The 18857-nt window shown below is 43.3% G+C and overlaps 1 long non-coding RNA gene across 1 annotated transcript; it reads right to left on the reverse strand.

The window, feature by feature from the left end:
• Positions 1-1490: 1490 nt before the first annotated feature.
• LOC117702290 (uncharacterized) lies at positions 1491-5295 on the reverse strand. Its single transcript, XR_013070370.1, has 3 exons — positions 5193-5295; positions 4377-4450; positions 1491-3159 (listed from the first exon to the last, which is right to left on the reverse strand). It is a non-coding gene; the product is annotated as an uncharacterized LOC117702290 (long non-coding RNA).
• Positions 5296-18857: the final 13562 nt, after the last annotated feature.

Consider the following 18857-nt stretch of genomic DNA (forward strand, 5'->3'; position numbering starts at 1 on the left):
CTTGGTGTAGAGTTGCATGACCCTGCTGCATTTGGATAGAAAAAGCACACCAGTCCCTTCCTGGTAATGTCATACTATAGTGGCCATGAAGTGAAGCTGACCTCTGCTAGATCACAGGTTGTCTAGAACCTCAGCAGTGTGCCGCCAGTCCTCATGAGAAATGAAAACTTGCTCTTAGGAAGGCACTCCTCATTGCAGATCTGAGTACGGCCACACGGTTCCATGAGCAGCCCAAGAAGCAACCAAGACCAATGTCAGCCTTCTTCTCTTGGTCCTGAGTCCACCTTACACACAATGTGCACAAAAACCAGAAAAATACACTGGAGGATGAGCAGGGCTCATCTCTGAGAACGAGTGTGCATATGGTGTATATGTAGGTACATATATGTGTGTACTCCTGTATGTATGGGGATGTGTGTTCATGTATGTGCAGGTACATGTGTTGAGGACAGAAGACAACTCAAAAGTATTCTTCAGGTATCCTTCACTTCCCTCATTGGTCCAGAGCTCGTCAAGTAGGTTAAGCTGGCTGTATAGCAAGCCTCAAGTGATCTACCCATCTCTGCCTCTCCAGTGCTCAGATTTTAAGTGTGCACCACCATGCCTGCCTTTTTTATGTGGGTTCTGGTGACTGAACTCAGGTACTGCATGCACTTCAACTGAGCCATCTCTCCAGCTCAAATTTTTAAAAATACTTTATCATACCTGCTAAAATTCCTATAAAATTTAGTAACTTTTGTATTCTGTAAGTTTTGAACAATAAAGACTTTAATCTGTTAATTTGAGAAGAGTATTCAATATTAATTATTCCATAACCACAGTGACCAATGTGGGAACTGCCTCAATCAGGTGTGTGTACATTACAAGGCCAACTAATCAGAAAGCCTGAAAGTCCATTTATGCTGAAGCAAGGTCTTACCTCTCCATGCTTCGAGAGACAGAACTCAGGACTTCCGGCTTCTATTGGATAGGGTATGCCACCGGACCTATGCCCCCGGCTAGCCTTACTCTCCAGGGCTCTGCTTTCTTGCTAGCCCTCTGTCAAGTTGCCTCCCAGCCAGCTATCTCTATAGTCTGCATCCCAATACCTCTTCACAGACACTCCCTGTAAAAGGCATGGACTTTAGAGCCTTTAGTTCTGCAGGGTCTGCACTGTTACACACTCTTTTATAAGAACTGCATCACAGGAGGGATTCAGACCTCACTACAGACCAACGTTATCTCACCAGATAAACTAGCTTTTAGACAAGGGCTCTGCTTTTCTGAGAAACAACCCATTTATGCATTTCCCTTTACCGCAGGTTGTATGAAATAATTATGCCCATGGTCACCAATTAAAGTGACCTGAATGTAACTGTGACCCTTGTATATTGCATGGCTGCGTTTTTTTTTTTTTAAGGAAGGAAAGACATCAATTTAAACCCGCAAAGACCTATACCACGGTCACCTCCCAACGAGCCCATCTAAGTACAGTGCTTCCACTCTGAAAAGCCATTGCAAATACTAAACGTTTTATTGTAGACAAAATGATACACAATTATTACACATTATGATTTTAAAAAACACTTGAAACTTTAACATACACGGAAACTATTAAATCTTTTTTTTTTTTTTTTTTTTTTTTTTTTAGCAAAAAAGTAATTTCTTTACGTTTTTATCACAACAAATGAATCTGCTCTCATTGGGATGTTCTACCATGTAGGTATCTGTCCACTTCTGGACAAATCTGTGTCAATCTGCTGTATGGTCTGTAGACCAAATTCTTAAGCCAATTATACCATCAGCTATGCTTGCCCAGCCCCTGCACGGTGGGTCCCTTCTGTACCTACAGCTCCCAGGTGCTGAATTAAAGGTCTATTTTATCCTCCCTGCACTGTTTCCAGTGTTTCCTGACACACACACACACACACACACACACACACACACACACACACACACACCCCTACAGGACCTCAGAGAACAGGCTTTACGTTGCTTAAGTAAATTTCTTTGACTTTTACTCAGATATTTCAAGTTTCCTTTGAGCAGAAAAAGAACAGGTTTACAACTGAGACTGAGGTCTTTCCTGTGTCCCCATAATAGTTAGGAGGACTGGAGAGTCCCCAGGGTCTGTGCGCTGTGTACTGGTGCTAGAGCCTCCTGTCTGCACCTCTCACTGAGGGGCTCTGCTCCTGAGATTAGCACACTGGGTTAGAGCAGTTCTTCCCACGGTAAGGCACTCACAGGTGTTTCAACCCTTTCATCTTGGGAAAACTCTTTGGCAGAGAAGGACAGGACTCCAGTCCACCAAAAGGACAATCCTAGTAAAGTTTGCACTGGGGCTGCCTCCCTCCCCTTGACATGAGGCAGCAGCAGGAGCTTCTGAAGCCCACATGAATAGGAGGATCATCCGCGGCTCAAGGGCCTGGCTTTGAGGTCAATACCTACACTAACACTTGTAGTTCCTGGGTTACACGGGCACAGGCCTGATGCCTTCTGAACTCTGCTGGGACCCCTTAACATTGTTGTGACAGTCTCAGTGCAGCCTCCTTGGCCTTGGGTTTGCCACATGGTGTATTGCCCCCTCTGTAGCTGACTCACACTGGCCAAGAGTGTAGCCCTTCTATGCTGAAGCAAGGTGGGAGAAGGTACTTGCTTGCTCTGTTCTGAGTTCCCCAGCCCAGTATGCTGGGCTTATTTTTGCCTTCTGAAAAGCAGGCCTCAGGTGAATCCAAGCACACTCCAAAGAGGGGGCAAGCACCCTGTGTATGCGTAGACAAAGAACAGGTTGCCTCACACCAAGACTCTGCAGAGCCTTGTCGGAGTAAAGAAATGCAAACTGACAGAACTGTGTCCATTCAGCTTCCCTCCAGAATTGGAAACAACTCTGTCTTAAAAGGGGGGCTCCTGGGACTCGATGCCCTTGTGTAACACGCAGTTAGATGGAAGGAATGGTTTGGCAGCCATGGCATTCCAACAGAGAACACCAACTTTCCCCAAGCACAAGGGTCACAGTTTGCACAGTGCAGACACAGCTTCCATCCCGCCTTTCGGGGATCTCCTCACTGCAGTCACTGATCTTCGTTCAGTCTCCCCATGTGTTTGTTCGTGAGAAAATCCAGAAAAGGAATGTTGCAAACGGCCTGATGAATATTACTCACTGTGATTTCTTTGGGAATCCTAGTCCAACAAAACCAAACAAAACAAAACAAATCCAAAAGTATAATTAGGTGCAATTTGTCAAATGCATTCAGGAATAATTTAGTCAGTTACTATACTGAAGGGGCCGTCTCTTATAGAAGGAGGTGACAGCAAAGGCTTGAAGCCAGCCTCTCACACTTTTCATGAATTCTTCTCCATCTGTAGTCCTACCCAGGACTCAAATCTTACTTTCTGGTCAAAGGAATGAGGATGCCATGCTGGCCAAATTATTAGCTGACAGAAAAAAAAAGAGGTTGCAGACAGAAGAGAATGGTGTGCATCTAAGTCTTAGCAGACTGAAGTTTGTTTCAAAGCACCATAAAGATATAGATCCATCACTTATCTCAGAGGATGGGAGGCCAGCCAAGAGTGATGTTACACGCTCTCATTCAAATCACCCAGTCTGCCATATCTCCAGTCAGGAACATAGAAAGCATGGCTCCTCCTCCTTTTCAAGCAGGGTGAGGCCTGGAAATTTTTACTCCAACTTCTTCAACTACTGCTACTAACACCTCTTCCTCCTCCCCTCCTCATTTACTCAAGACCTCTGTGTTATCTGTGTATATCTGACCTAATATCCTCATTTGGGGGCCCCTGACCTGAGGTACTACATTACAGTGTCAAGGCAGCCTTCCACATAGTAGGAAGAGTACTGTTTTGAGTAAGAGGGAAAAAAGGATGTGAGCTGCATCTCTTAGAAGGCTGGGAACTGCATCCCACTCAACAGTTGACTGCTCAGGAGAGGGGTGCAGTGAGCCCAAGGGTCCACAGCGATGAAAGGAGTCTGACTATGGGACCTGTAGTTAGGGCAGTGGAGACAACTCCCTTTCAGAGCTTAGTTTCCCAGTTTCTTAGAGGAAGAGTGTGTCAGCAGTGACACACACCTTAGGTAGTATTTCTCAATCTCGACCCTAGAATCTGCCACATGAACCATACTGTCTTTAATGTGAGAGCCTGCTGCCTGCTCTACCCTGTGATACAACAGACCTGCAGGTCTATGAAGTACTAGCTGGGAGGGCACAGCCAGGCTTTCAAGTCAAGAGGCTCCCTCAGAACTACAGAATAGATCCCCAAGTCTGTCAGGCTCTAACGTCTCAAGTACAGCCTACTCTATCTCGCCCTGCACTGACATATGGGTAAAACGAACATCTTCAAGAGTAACTGACCCACTCAGCCTCCACTATCAGCACCAGTACCTGTTGGGAGATGCTGTCTGGTATCCAACCGCCAGTGCCTGTCTCAGGATGTCACTCACCAGCTGCTCCGTGGCCTACAATAGAAGACTGGTGTTGACAGAAGAGCCGCCTGCTCACTAGTGGGAGAGATGCAGCCAACCTCATTCTTTACCGAACTTCTGAAATAACTGCCAACTAAATATTACAAAGTTCTCAAGAACAATTGAACTTTGTTTGTTTAAGAGGTCATGATGTAGGTATATTAGAAACTGGACTAAGGGTTTTTATCAACTGGACAGTTTTCTAAGGAAAACAGGTTGTGAGTGAGGGCTGCTCCCGAAGCCTCCCTTGCAGAGGGATGCAAAATGGAAAAGAAGAGCTGAGGTAAGAAGCAAGCTCGGCACGGAAGCCGTATCTTCCTTAACCCTTTGCCCAGGGACAGGACAGTTGTGGCTGTTTCTGCTGTGGGAAGCCGGGGAAAGCCATGGCTGTGTTTTCTCCCTATCTATCCGAAGAGCAGACACTTTTCACAGTAGGATACTTCTTCATAGACATAAGGATAGAGGTGGCAGCCAGGGGACTCCATGGCAGACCGCCTACCTGCCTGGAATGTATGAGACCCTGGGTTCTATCCTCAGCACAATAAACCCTCAATTCTTAGACAGAACACAACTTCATGTACTTTAAGTAGGAAAAAGAAAACAGAAGAGGAAACATAAAACCTAAGTGAGACGAGGGACTTGAAAGTCATCCTCTCTGTTCCCCTCCTGTCCCTTCCTCACAAGGACCTAGAATCCACACTGGCCAGCCTTGGTCACAGTGCTACCAGGTACCTACCTTTAAGATCATGTCCTCTACGACTGAGGCATACATGTTCCTGTGCAGTGCCACAGGCTGCAGGGTGATCCCGATCTGCAAGAGCAGAAGAAGGCCCTTTGTCCCATCAGCAATAGAAGCAAGCCTTTTCCCAATCGAGTGAACTTCTCTGGTACACACGGGCCCCTGGCTGCAAGAAGGGCTCTCCAACCACTCTGGACTATATGTAATCATGCTTTTATCCCCAAATATCTCATCATGAACCAATGGAATCTCCCAAGAATTCATAATATATAAGCAATATTTTGGAAGGCCTAAAATCAAGACTCCAGGGCCATTTTTACAAGACGCAAAGCAAAGCCCTTGGGAAACTCACCGTCCCACTTCCAGTGTGCACCCTGCAGGTGTGGGTGGGGGCGAACACTGCCTTTGCCCTTGGATCCTGAGCAGCTAGCAGAGGCTCATGCTAAAGAGCTGCTGGCTAGCATCAGGTTTGGATAGCTCTCTCCCAAGTAACAAGGGAACACAGGCTTTGGTATGCAGGGGGTCGGGGAGTTGACAGTATGGGATGGATGGGGACGGCTCATTCAAGTATGACCTGAAAACATCACAATATGCCTCAAAAAGAAGAAGTACTTCTGAAGCAGATGAGAAAAAAACCCAGGAGCAAAGTCTTTGTGACGACCCTCCTCTACTCTGTAGCCAACACAACCTTTTTACATGGGAGAGTGGGAACACACCTAAGTTATGGGTAAAAGCCAATCACATGTCAGCTGGGCAGACTGGTGTCTAAGCTCATGAGGCAGAATGTGTGGTCTGTGACCTGACAGTACCACAGCCTTAACCTCCCACTTTCTGAGTGATGTCACCAATGAATCCAGAGCCTGGGGTTGGTGGCAGGTAGAACCTCATTTCTTCCTGCTTTTCTTCCTGCTCCTTTTTAATGTTTGTCTTCAGTGGCTCTGACAGGCTGAGGATATCCACTTCTTCCTCACTCTCAGGCTCCCTTTTCTGGAACTGCTGCAGATCCTCCAGCTTCCGGCAGAGGTCATCAGCCGTGGAGAAGGACGACAGGCACTCTAGATAAGAGGAAGCAGTCTGTGACAGCTGAGGTGAGGACAGACAAGCACCCCAGGCTGAGGAAGGCAGAGTCTGCAGGGAGCTAACCTTTCTATGGATCTCTCATGAGAACCAGTGCCTCATAAAGTAGAAAAGCAGACAAGTGTCCTATTCCAAATGTATTCTATCTGCCATTAAGACCAAAGACACAGTACACAATCGACTCCAGTCCTGGAAAACTAGGCCACTGCCCGACTTTCTGAATCATTAAATTGATTTTTTTTCATTTTTTAAAAGATTTCCATTCAAGCTGGGGATGACGCTCAGGTGGTGAGAGCACTTGCCAAGCAAGTAGGAGTCCCTGGGATCAGGAAGGCCTGGGTTTGATTCCAGCACTGTATCAACTAGGTGTGGCACTTGGGGAGGCGGAGGCAGGAGGATCAGATGTATAAGTTCATCTGCAACTACACGGTGAACTCCAGGGAAGCCTGGGATAATTGAGACTTCTCACTTTAAAAAAAAAATTCCTGTCTCACTGTTGCCATGGTAATGCACACAGCCTTCAATGGGTTGTAGAGTGTCAGGACAATAAAGTCATGCCCAAACGCTTTTACAAAGGACATGAAATCCAGGCCAGGTACAAGGTAGGCTCCTATGAGCAAAACAAAGGTGGTGGCTCAGCAACTCCTGGCTGCTGCCTGCTCTTCTGACTCCGTGCTATATAGAGAGCACCAGTAAAACTTGGAGGTGATCACCTGGTCTCTGTTCACCAAGGACATAGCTCTAGAAGCCAACAAACCCTCTCAGCATGGATACTACATGCCACAGGAAATGAGAGAAAAGACCACTGAATACTAGGCTCCCAGGAAGATTTCTGCAGAAAATAAGACTTCCCTAGATGGGCCGGAGCATTCTGACGTCTATGTGAACAATGGCTGAATCCTTCTTATTCTTTAAGGCACAGCCAGATGCTTTCATGCCCCTAATTTAATTCATCAGCAGTCGTCTGTTTCTTTACTGTATTTCCTATTTTTAATTAAAAATTAAATTAAATTTAAATTAAGATTAAAAGCAAAAAAAGGAGGAGGGATGGGATAGGGGGTTTATGAGGGGTGAATGAGGAAAGGGGATAACATCTGAAATGTAAATAAATAATATATCCAATAAAAACACTAAAAAGGATAAACATCTGTATGTCATTTTTATCTTGGTTTTTCTCTCAAAGACTATTACCACTAATATTTTGTGTAAGATGAACTCACCCAACAGATAAGTGATTAATTCAAGCAGTGTTCCACCATCCATGTCGATGTCCCTTTCACACTTCAGGAAGTGCTTGGGCTTCTCTAGAAGCTCTTTTGAAAAGTTAATGGTGTCATTTATGTAGGCAGGATTGTGCAAAAGCCAATGTGTTACTTTAACAAAATAATTCTCTAACCAGATAGCCTGTTACATGTTCTCCTTGCACACAAACTTATTACAGTAACTATAAAAAGAAAGCCACGAGCCCATTGCAATAGCACATAAAGAACACACTTGAGTTTTTATTTAGATTTACATCTCAGCTCATTCCCGAGGAAATGGTAAATGTGATAAACATTTAAAGGTAGAATGCCCTTCAGTAGGTCCCAACCCAAGGGAAAGCATATGAAAGAAAATGGAGAAATTTGCCTTGGACTTTTTGGAGAATTTTCTAATACTTGTTATTAATATAATAATAATTGATAATAATTAACATAACTATTAATGTGATAATTTAATTTTCACTTCAATTGATAGTTTTTTTTTTTTACTAAAAAATAGGTGACTACTTAGGCTGTAACAAAAATTCATAAAATCCCACACATACAATAAATTAAAAACAGCTTTCAAATTAAGTTTCACCCTTGTTCGTGGCCTCTAGAGTTTCTAAGAATGAGCTAATAGGAAGCAGGTAAGGTTCCAGGTGTTAAGATGATCTTCACAAAGGGATCTTCATCCTGTGGCAGCACAAGTACCCATTGCCACAGACCACAGTGAGGCCCACACTGGTGCTCATAACAGAGAAAGGGCAGATCTCTCTGCCACAGTTCTTCAGCCTGGTTGGTTAACAGACTTCTCTAGAGAGCCACCCAAACATAGGTTCTCTAGAGTTTCAGACTCAGTAGCCCAGGTAAAAGAATTACTCTTGGATGTTTATCTCAGCATAAATGGGTGGACAATGGTCTATCTGCCTCTTGAAGTATAGTAGACACAGATGAATAAAAGTGGTCTTATCAACTTACATCTGTGCCACTATGAGTATGATGACATTTAATCCTAGTGCTCTAGAGGCTGAGGCAAGAACAGTCAAGATCAAGGCCAGCCCATACTACATGGGAAAAATCCTCATTCTTCATTATCCTACTACTATAAGTGAATTAAACTTTAAGATTTCCAGCCAATGCCCAGCAAGATGGCTCAGTTTTAATGGGTCTAATCACAGAAGCCTAGTGGCATGAATTTTAGCTTCAGAACATATATGAAGTTGGAAGCAAAGAACTGATTCCAGAAAGATAACCTCCTACTCTTCTTTTCATGGTCTCTAGTCCTCATTAGCCTGGAACTCATTTCATAGAGCAAGATGGCCTTGACCTCATTTAGATCTGCCTGTCTCGACATCCCTAGTACTAAGATGGCAGGAACAAGGCTGTCATCTGTGTCCTCTGATCTCACTATATATACCATGGAATATGCAACCTTGTGTGTGTGTGTGTGTGTGTGTGTGTGTGTGTGTGTGTATTCTCTCTGACTGTTCTTGAAATCTTTAAATATATGTCCCTATGACAAACTGTACCTGGTAATATATAAAATATGCTAGGTTTTTTTGTTTTTCTTTTTGTTTTTCGAGACAGGGTTTCTCTGTGTAGTCCTGGCTGTCCTGGAACTCACTCTGTAGACCAGGCTGGCCTCGAACTCAGAAATCCGCCTGCCTCTGCCTCCCAAGTGCTGGGATTAAAGGCATACACCACCACCGCCCGGCAGTTGTGGGCTTTAAGACCCTCATCCTAGATGTCTAGAAGTCAGTCTTCTCCTAGGGGTCTTCAGAAAAAGATATAGAACTCTCAGGCCCTCCTGCACTTTGCCTGCCTGGACACTGTCATGCTCTTGCCTTAATGATAATAGACTGAACCTCTGAACCTATAAGTCAACTCCAATTAAATGTTGTCCTTATAAGAGTTGCCTTGTCCATGGTGTTTCTTCACAGCAATAAACCCTAACAAAGGCTTTTGTTTTGAGACAATATCTCCCTATGATATCCAGGCTGGCCTTAACCTGTGATTCTCTCACCTCAGCCTGGAGAGCAATAGTATTAAAGGCATACACCATTATACCTACATTTTTACCTTAAAATTAAGATGCCAAATCTTTAAAGTTCAGACTCCATTTTAGAGAACCTGACCTAAGTTTGAACTCAGATAAACTAACAGGCTGGTGCCTAACATTAGTTTCCAAATTGTCCCTCAAGAAAACCTGAGTCTAGCTCCAGTCTCTAGACTAATCCCCAACAAGACTAGAGTTCCCAGGTTACATCCTCAACAAGACCAGTGTTTCCAGGTTATTTCCCCAACAAACTTGCACCCCAAGTTACAAGCCTACCATTGCCTAACATCTACCAATGCAGAGGGTGTTGGACTTTAAGATCCAAAGCCAGGGGATGCGCTCCCCCAGAAACACTCATGAATGGGATTCACTGCAATCACATGAGGTTTATTGATACCAGTGCACTGGGGCTCTCTGGCATGCAGGTGGGTTCCCTTCCCTGTGGTCTGAGGAATGTTAATCAGCCTCTCTCTTTTTCCTCTGAATGTTAATCTAGCAAGTGTCCTCTGGCTAAGTGAGATACTCCTCCCAGAATTCGTCCCAGGGCAGTGAATTCTAAGTTCAAACCAAGAACTGAATGCCTTACATTTAGTTCCTACAAGGGGAGCAGAAGTTAAGTTTATGATATGACTTACAGCACCAGCCAATATGTTAAAGGCCAGAGTAGATTTCAAATTAGAGGCTTGAACATGTACTTCCTGCTTTCTGCTTAGTACAAAGCTTTGCTCTACTAGACATTCAGGGCTCCCCCACAACTAAAACTGTTCTGCATGACAGTTGTGCATTAGGGGGTGAGGAGAGAGGGCAGGCTAGCGCAGATAGAATAAAGACCCTGTTGTGAGTTGAATCAGATTGGCTCCTGTTTGTGTTTTGGGGATCACTAACATTTCCCTAGCACAACAAAATTTATAACACTTGTCAGAAAATCAGTAATGAATGTAGTGTTATTCTTTCAGAATTCATTTTTATAAATGGCTATTACAGTTCAGATTCTCTCTGAGGCATCTCCTGTGGCTCAGGACAGCCCACCAGGCTCTGAACTAAAAGCATCTATGTACTCTAGGGATTTGAAATGTGATTCTCTCCTTGAGGGCATATAAGTGGTTGCCACAATGCACCCACAGAAGACATATGCTTTTAGCTGTTAAACTCAGAGCCCACAGCATCTCCTCTGAGATATAGGGACCTCTCCCTGGACCAGATTACAAGAAGGAGGTTCAGAAGGCACAGGATCTTCTATAGCATCTGGCCTTGGAGCTGCAATCTCTTTCATCATCCCCCTCCACCAACTGCTCTAGATTCTTCAACCCCTCAACTAGTACATATCTTCCTCAGACCAGGCTTAGCACACTTCCATTTAGCGACCAAAGCAGTAGTGACAGAAGTACTTCATCCTGCTAGTGAACATGCCCATTTGAGCTGTCTTCTAGGTGACTTTATTTCTAACATGTAGAGCTTCAAGAACCTGGGAGTACTTACTTCTAGACCACACCTGTTAGGTCTACAGATTCTAGGATTTGTGGAAACCACTGATTCATTTGACACAACTTGGGAATGATGGAGACAATGTCTCATAGTCACCAGGCCAGGATATTCTTCATGTATGCAAAGCTCTGGGTGGATTGTCACACCTAATATACAGGTGTGTTCTGGATAGTGGCTCACCATCCTTTTACAGTACCATCCACAGTGGCATTTCAACTACACCTAAGAGTGGGAGGGGCTGGGAAAGAATGCTTAATTGACTCCATGTTCTGGCCTTCAGATATCTCATTAGTATGTAAATCTCTCTAGGGCCTGAGGCTTGTTCCTCCTGTTTGATGGTCATAGATCTCTCTGTGGGAGGGGCTGTGGAAAGAGCTGAAGCTAGATGAAAAGAACCAGGGCCTGGGAACAGAGCAGAACTCCTGCTGTCCAATAATGGTCCGGGGTTCCAATCTCATGCTCGACCAAGCACCCAGCTGCTTCTCACAACCCACTGCCCCACCGCCCCTTACTTCTCCACAGCTATATAGTATAATATAGTACCTGACTATGCTGTTAGCTGATTGGATATTTGATTGTATAAATTGCTAGATTAACACACAAAAGTAATGGATGTGTTTGTTATATAGTATTGCATAACAAGTTCCTGACTTAGTGGTGTCAAAAGGCATTGATAACTCCATAGTGTCTGTGGATGAGGAATCCAGCTCTGGTTTAATAGGGTCCTGTGACTCAGAGCCTGTCACAAAAGCAATGAGCCTGTGGTCTCCTCACTGCAGGAAGATCTGCTTGCAGCTAAAGGAGTGGATACCTTTCCAATACTCTGATGGCCGCCTGTGAATCATACATGAGTTCCAGGTTAGCAGTCAGAAATGCAAATTCTTCCTGACCTGGTGACCAAGGGAACATTCCTCCTGTCCATTCCCTAAGTTATCTACCCCCCTTTCAGGCTCAGGACAGAGAGTTGGGAGGAGCCTCTGCAGGCCCCAGCCTCTGCCTAGCTCTTTCCCCTCAGAGCTCTGTACTGTGGGTTCTTGTCTACCCTGTCATCACCAGACTCTGTTTCCCCAGACAAGGAGACTAATGGCTCTCTTGGCTTCCATGCACATAAGCAGGAATCATTCCAGACACTATGTGTGACAATCACAGAGCCCTTCTCACCAGCTTCCATCCACAGATCCCCAACTTATGCTTAGGATCAGGTTCACACACTATCCATCATGGACATACGTAGAATCTCCTGCATCTTCTTTAGCATCTGTTGCCAGATTTCTCCAGGTACGCATCTAGCACACCAGTTGTATAGTATTTCATGAACTTGACTTGGATGAGACAAAAAAGGTTTTCATGTGATTATTGGGAATATTGCTTTCTAATATATAGTCATAACTATATATTTTTTGATTAACTCCCTGTCGTGTGATTTTTTTTCTTTAAACTTTAAATTTTTATTTTATGTGTGTGGATGTTTTGCCTATATGTATATCACATGTGCACCTAGTGTCCACAAAAGCCAGGAGATGGCATCAAGTCCTCTGGAACTGAAGTTACAGGCAGTTGTGAGCCACCATAAGAGTGCTGGGAATACAAATTGGGTCATCTGAAAGAGCAGTGGGTTCTCTTAACCACCCAGTTATTTCTCTAACACTTGATGTATAGGGTTTTATGAACTGTGGATGATACTTTTGAAGTCTTAATCATGTATGTTTCAAAAACTAGTGCCCTGTTTGTGTTATAGGTTTTTACAACCAGAAAGTCTTATTTAATGTATTCAACCTTAAATTGTGTTCTCCTTTTACAGTGTTAGGTGTGGAACCGAGAACGTGATGCATGCTGGAAAGCACTTTACTATTGACTCCCAGAACCTCAATTTCTTTGATGGTTAGACTGCTCTGTGTCAGGTAAAGGCGCCCTATTCTAAAACCATGAAGACATGTTCTTTTACATGAGTTTACATTTTATATTCAAGTCTTAGCACATTAGTCATTGTTCTAGAGATGTTTTGATTTTTTTTTTTTTTTGAGACCAGATCTCAAAATTCTGAGTTCACAATTCTCTTGCTAGGCCATGTGACCACTGAGAAAATGAGATTTTCATCTATCCCTGAACCATCAACATTATCCCCCTTGGCATTTCTGAGGCACATCTCCTTTTCTGGCTGACATTGTTCCAGCCTCTGCAGCCTGTTTACCTGTGGATTCCTTTCCTTGTAGTTTGATTCTGCCACCTTATAGGTCTAGGCCAGGAAAATGTCCTCCACATGATTTGGTACCATCTCTGTTCCAGCTGGTACCCTTTTCAGAGCTGATGATGCAGGATTCCCTACCACTAAGGGGCCTGCACATTGGTGTGCCACTCCGCCAACTAGATCATCCTCTCTTTTGCATATCTTCTCAGTGTGCCCCGTATGCATGTGTACATGTTGGTGCATGTGCACAGATATGTGCAAGTCCAGGGTTCACTGATTTCAGGGCTTTTCCCCATAGTGCTCCATATTTATTTATTGAGACAAAATATGTCACTGCAGCTGGAGCTCCCTGATTGCAGACAGTTTCCTTAGCAAGCTTGTCCTGAGTTTCTCATCTCTGCTTCCTGGGTGCAAGGATGCATGCCAAACTGCTTGGGGAGGCTCTAGGAATTCAAACTCTGGGCCTTATAGTTGTGTGCCAGATGTTGTATCCATTGACCTATAGCCCCATTTCCCAAATTATCTTGTTTTCTAGTAGGTAACCCATGAAGAGGGGAGGTAGACCAAATCAGAGTCTCGCTAGATCACACTGTGTGGTCTCAGAACACCAAGCGGTAATAAAGTCCGGACCATTTTCCACAAATTTAGGAATAAGTTTACATTTTATACATATAAAATTACATAAATCTGTATATCTATTTTTGTGTAACCCTATTGAGATGATACTTTTGTGCTATTCCACAATTTTCATTTTTCTGAAAACGCATTGGGGGAAGCAGTTCTGGCCAATGCATATCTTCTTATATGCTTTCAATACCACAGTGTTTAACACCTTGGCTGTGCTATAGATTGTTTAGCCATGTAGACATTCCATTGAGAGACCTGAAGCTCACAGCACTTTAAAGATCTCTGGAGGATATGGTCAGGGTGCCATTTTAAATTTGGACACAGAATATAGGACAAGGAATTGTGGTAATTTCCCATTGCTTTGAAAATCAGACTGTTGTGGTTGTGTATGAAATGGGAATATCCCCAGAGGCTCATGTGCTTAAACACTTGGTCCTGGGTTCTTGGCATGGTTACAGAAGTTTCTGAAACCTTTAATGAGCAGAGCCCCACTGAAGGAAGTGGGTACCCTAGGAATAGGCCTTGAGGTTTTGCCACCTAGCTTTACTTCCTGTCTGTTCCTACTTCCTGCTCCTATGCCTTCCCAGACACTAGGGCCCTTGTCCCCTTCCTATATGATGAGGTAAAGTATATCATTCTCTTCTCTCCTGTTTCTTACTTAGTCACAGCAATGAGGAAAGTAATACCAATGAATAGGTAGGTAGGTAGGTATGTAGATAGATAGATAGATAGATAGATAGATAGATAGATAGATAGATAGAGACATAGTCAGACAGACAGACAGACAGACAGACAGACAGACAGACAGACAGACAGACATGCTGCATTTGATGTGATCTCTAAGCAGTCTCTGGCATGTTAGGAAATGCCTAAAATGGCCAGATTAGTAATTTGCAAGCTGCTGACAAGTTTGAGGACACCCTCCATTTCTTTCCACCATTCAAAAACATACAGAGATTTCCAGATAGAGGAATGCCTGTGCTGTACACAGCAGTAAACATGGAAAATGTTTACAGAAAATTCTGTTATTTGCATACATTATTTTTATTTTTACTAAGTGTGTGTCAGTCTGCCTGTGTATTTGTGTATATCTGAATGTATATCTGTGGTTACTTGTGTCTCTGTGTGTCAGTATGTATGTGTTTGCCTGTGTGTATTTGTGTATGTTCACCTGCCTGTGTTTATTTGTATATCAGTATGCATGCCTGTGTTTATGTATGTGTGTGTCCGTATGTTATTTGTGTTTATGTCTATATATGTTGTGTTTCTTGTGTATCTGTGCCTGTACCTGTGTTTATCTATCAGTATGTATGTTTGTATCTGTGTCCATGTCTATTTATGTCTGTGTGTATATTTATGTGTGTTTGTGTTGGTGTTTGTGATAGTTTGAATATGATTGGCCCAGAGAGTGGTACTACTAGGAGGTGTGGTCTTGTTGGAGTAGGTGTGGTCTTGTTGGAAGAAGTGTGTCATTGTGAGTGTGGTCTTTAAGACCCTCATGTTAGCTCTCTGGAAGCCAGACTTCTGTTTGACTTTGGAGCAAGACGTAGAACACTCAGATTCTCTGTCACAAAGACTGCCTGAAAGCTGACAGGCTTCCACCTTGAAGATAATGGACAGAAACTCTGAAGCTATAAGCTAGCTCCAATTAAATGTTTTCCTTATAAAAGTTGCCTTGGTCATGAGGTCTCTTTAGAGTAGTAAAACCCCTTCTAAGACAGTGTTTTTATGCCTATCAGTGTCTCTGTGCGTATCTGTGTATCTGTGACAATATCTAAAGATTCCTTTTTCTATATTCCTCCTACCTGGTTCTGGTATTTAATTACTCCAAGCACTTGGGACTTAGAATAAAGGAATTTCTGCAATAAAAAGGCAGCTACAGGAGCTGGGGAGTTGGCTCAGTGGTGCCAAGCACTGGTTGCTCTTTCAGAGGACTTAGGTTCAATTCCTAGCACCTACATGACAACTCACAGCTGTCTGTAATTCCAGTTCTAGGTGATCTGACACATTCATACATACACACATGCAGACAAAACATCAATGCACATGAAGATACATACTTTAAAAGCAGCTAGTTAATGCCTAATGTCAGCAGATATATAGAGAAGCTCTCTGGAGCTGTTTTTGCTGACATTCTGGGGACATATAAAACATTCTAATTCATTTGATATGTATATTTAAATTCATGTTAAAAACCAAAATGTTTTTGGTTTTTAACCAATTCACAAAGACATTCATCCATTGGAAGTTTAGAAAATTTAATGAGTTGTTCAATTACAAAAATCCAAATTCCTTAAAATAACATGTCTCCTAGAGCTGCCTTCTTTCTACCCTCTGTTCTCAAAAATGTAATTCCTCCTCTGGCCTCTGGTCCATGGCTTCTCCTTTACCTCTACCTCCTAACTTGGTGGTGTTCCAGAGTTGTTGATCAGGAGTGTAGACGCTATCACTGGTTTCCAGCTTAGACCCATCAAATGAGACCGTAGTTTCATTGGAGTCTTTAATGTGGATTCCATACTCATGTGAAGTCCTCACAACTTGGTAGAGTTTGTGGTATTGTAAGAAGAAATTGACTTTCCAGTCAAAGAATACAGCATACACTTTCTTGGGAATCATCCCTCCACTGCAACTGCACCTCTGTCCACACATTTATCTCCTGGCAGCTTTGCACAGCCTGTGAGAATTATAGCAGTGAAGAGTTTCTGAATTCAAGGAATTTAAGGTAAATGTTCCACAAGTCACCAACCACTATTTTCATGTGAGATGATTGTAAATATAAAATTGAACCGTCTGATATTAAACTAGATGGTTATAGTTTCCATCAGAACTGTGGAAGTGCTTTTCAGATGTATTAATGTTAGATATAGTTTTTAAATAGAAATCTCAGTAGCTCAGTAGGTCCATGAAATCATGATGAGTGAAGGGCAGTTCTATGGACATAAGATCAACTTGAACAGGAAATTATAGAGCATTCAGCATAGTTACTCATGTCATTGGAAGCATAACCTAAAATGTATGGTCTCTGTCTTCTATACAATTTGTTACCTCCTCCTTTTTTTGGTCATTTTTTATTACTGTTATAAAATACCTAAAGTGGCATAATGTTAAAACAAAAAGAAGTTTATTTACCTCACAGGTTGCTACCTCCTTCTTTTTTTTTTGCTACCTCCTTCTTAAAGACAATATGTATGTTTGAGTGTTTGTTGTTTGCTAATTTGGATTTTTATTTTTTATTTTTTTTCATTAATTTGTTTATTCACTTTACATCCAGGAAGACCTCTTGCCCCAAGTCTCTCTTACATTCAGCCCCTCCCACATCTTCCTTTTCACTGAGAAGCGAGAGATCCCTCTTGGGTTCCAACACACCTGTAGGATCATGAAAGGCAGCCTGGTTTCTGGTTGAGCACAGGCTGGAAAATCCGGTGAATGGGGATGATGTGAGGAAAGTGTTTCACATTTCTGTGGGACTTCACTTGGTGACTTACTGGGAACTTTAAGAAAGTTTTTCTCCATTGTACAGTGGAAGCAGCAAGAAATGCTTCACCAGAATTAATGTGAATAATGACCCATCATGCTGACAAGGACAATCAATGTATACATCTCGCACATGCTAAGTGTGCATTTTCATAATGTTCTGCTTCTTTAGGTATCTACACACGTTTATAGCCATATCTCCAGATTTTTAGCAATGTAGAAGGTATGTATATGGAACAATTCCTGCTATTTCTTCTGTTCTCTAGACCATGAGAAACTAGCAAAATGCACAGCAAAGTAAGAGGCATGGAGTGAGGGAGACACAAGCACTGTCCTGTGACTCTCTAACTTGTACATGATGAGCCCAAACGATGAAGGCCCTCTTCCTTGGCCTGTTTCCCATGCTCCTTTAACACTTTACAGCTCCTTGGAATTTCTGAGGTAGAACCAGTTTTCTTGGCTTTCAAACCATAGATTATTGAGTACTCCTTTTAAAATGTTCCGGGCAGTGTTCTAGGCCTGGAAACGCAGGCTGCCCAGTGCTCAGTGAGCCACCAAGCCCTTTGCTGAGCTTCACAGATGGGGAGCTGCTGTGGGACCCTCTCACAAGGACTGGATAACAAGTTTACACTAGACACCTAGCAACAGGAGGGTCACAGGTGTCCTTACATGTTATTTCAAACACCTGTGCTACTCAGTCCTGAAACCACATTACTCCACATTTTGATGGCATCTTATACCTGCTGTCACCTCTGAGAACCCCAGTAGGCTGAGGGTAATAGCCTAAACTGGCCCCATTAGACTCCCACAGCTGTATCTTGAACTTCTGTTCTCCACTCTAGGTGGTTTCACAGCCTGTTCCTTTCACCGAAAGTGCAAGTATGTCACAGATACAATTGAGCCAGGTCACAGTGTCCTCAATATTCACCACACCATTCTGGAAACATACCAAGTATGTCTTCATGCTGAATTAGCTGCTGTCTTGAAGCCACCCTGTGTGCATTCCTTGCAGCCAAGGTGAAATTAGGGCAGTGCCTTGTGTAGCTGGAGATTAAGTGTAACTCTAGCTTCCAGAGTCTGGATGACAGGGAGAGAGCTCAGTTGTCCACAGAATGAGCTAACCCACTTTTTGTCCTGGTGGGGCAGGCACTGATGTCCCCTAGGGACAATGTATATAGACAAGACACCCTTACTTCTCATTGCCAGTTTTACTTATTGCAGTGTGAGAAGGCCTTCCTCCTCAATTCTCTGAGCTGTGGCTGTCACCATGCTCACTCCCTTGATTCGCTTCCAGTCAGTAAAATGTGTACTTTCTGTGAGGTACTTCTGTCCCACTTGCTGGATGGAGGTTGCCAAGTCAGTGTCACCAAGCCTGCACATTGCTGACCCTTTCTTGTGCAGCTCTGCCATGTCTCCAATGAGGCTCAAGAAAATAGCCCTTCATTAAGGCAAGGCCTGGTTTGTACACTACTCGATAAAAACCATATTCCAGTTTGTCTCCCAGGCATCCT

Source organism: Arvicanthis niloticus, unplaced genomic scaffold (genome assembly GCF_011762505.2).
Source record: "Arvicanthis niloticus isolate mArvNil1 unplaced genomic scaffold, mArvNil1.pat.X pat_scaffold_65_arrow_ctg1, whole genome shotgun sequence".
In the NCBI taxonomy this organism is placed as follows: Eukaryota; Metazoa; Chordata; class Mammalia; order Rodentia; family Muridae; genus Arvicanthis; species Arvicanthis niloticus.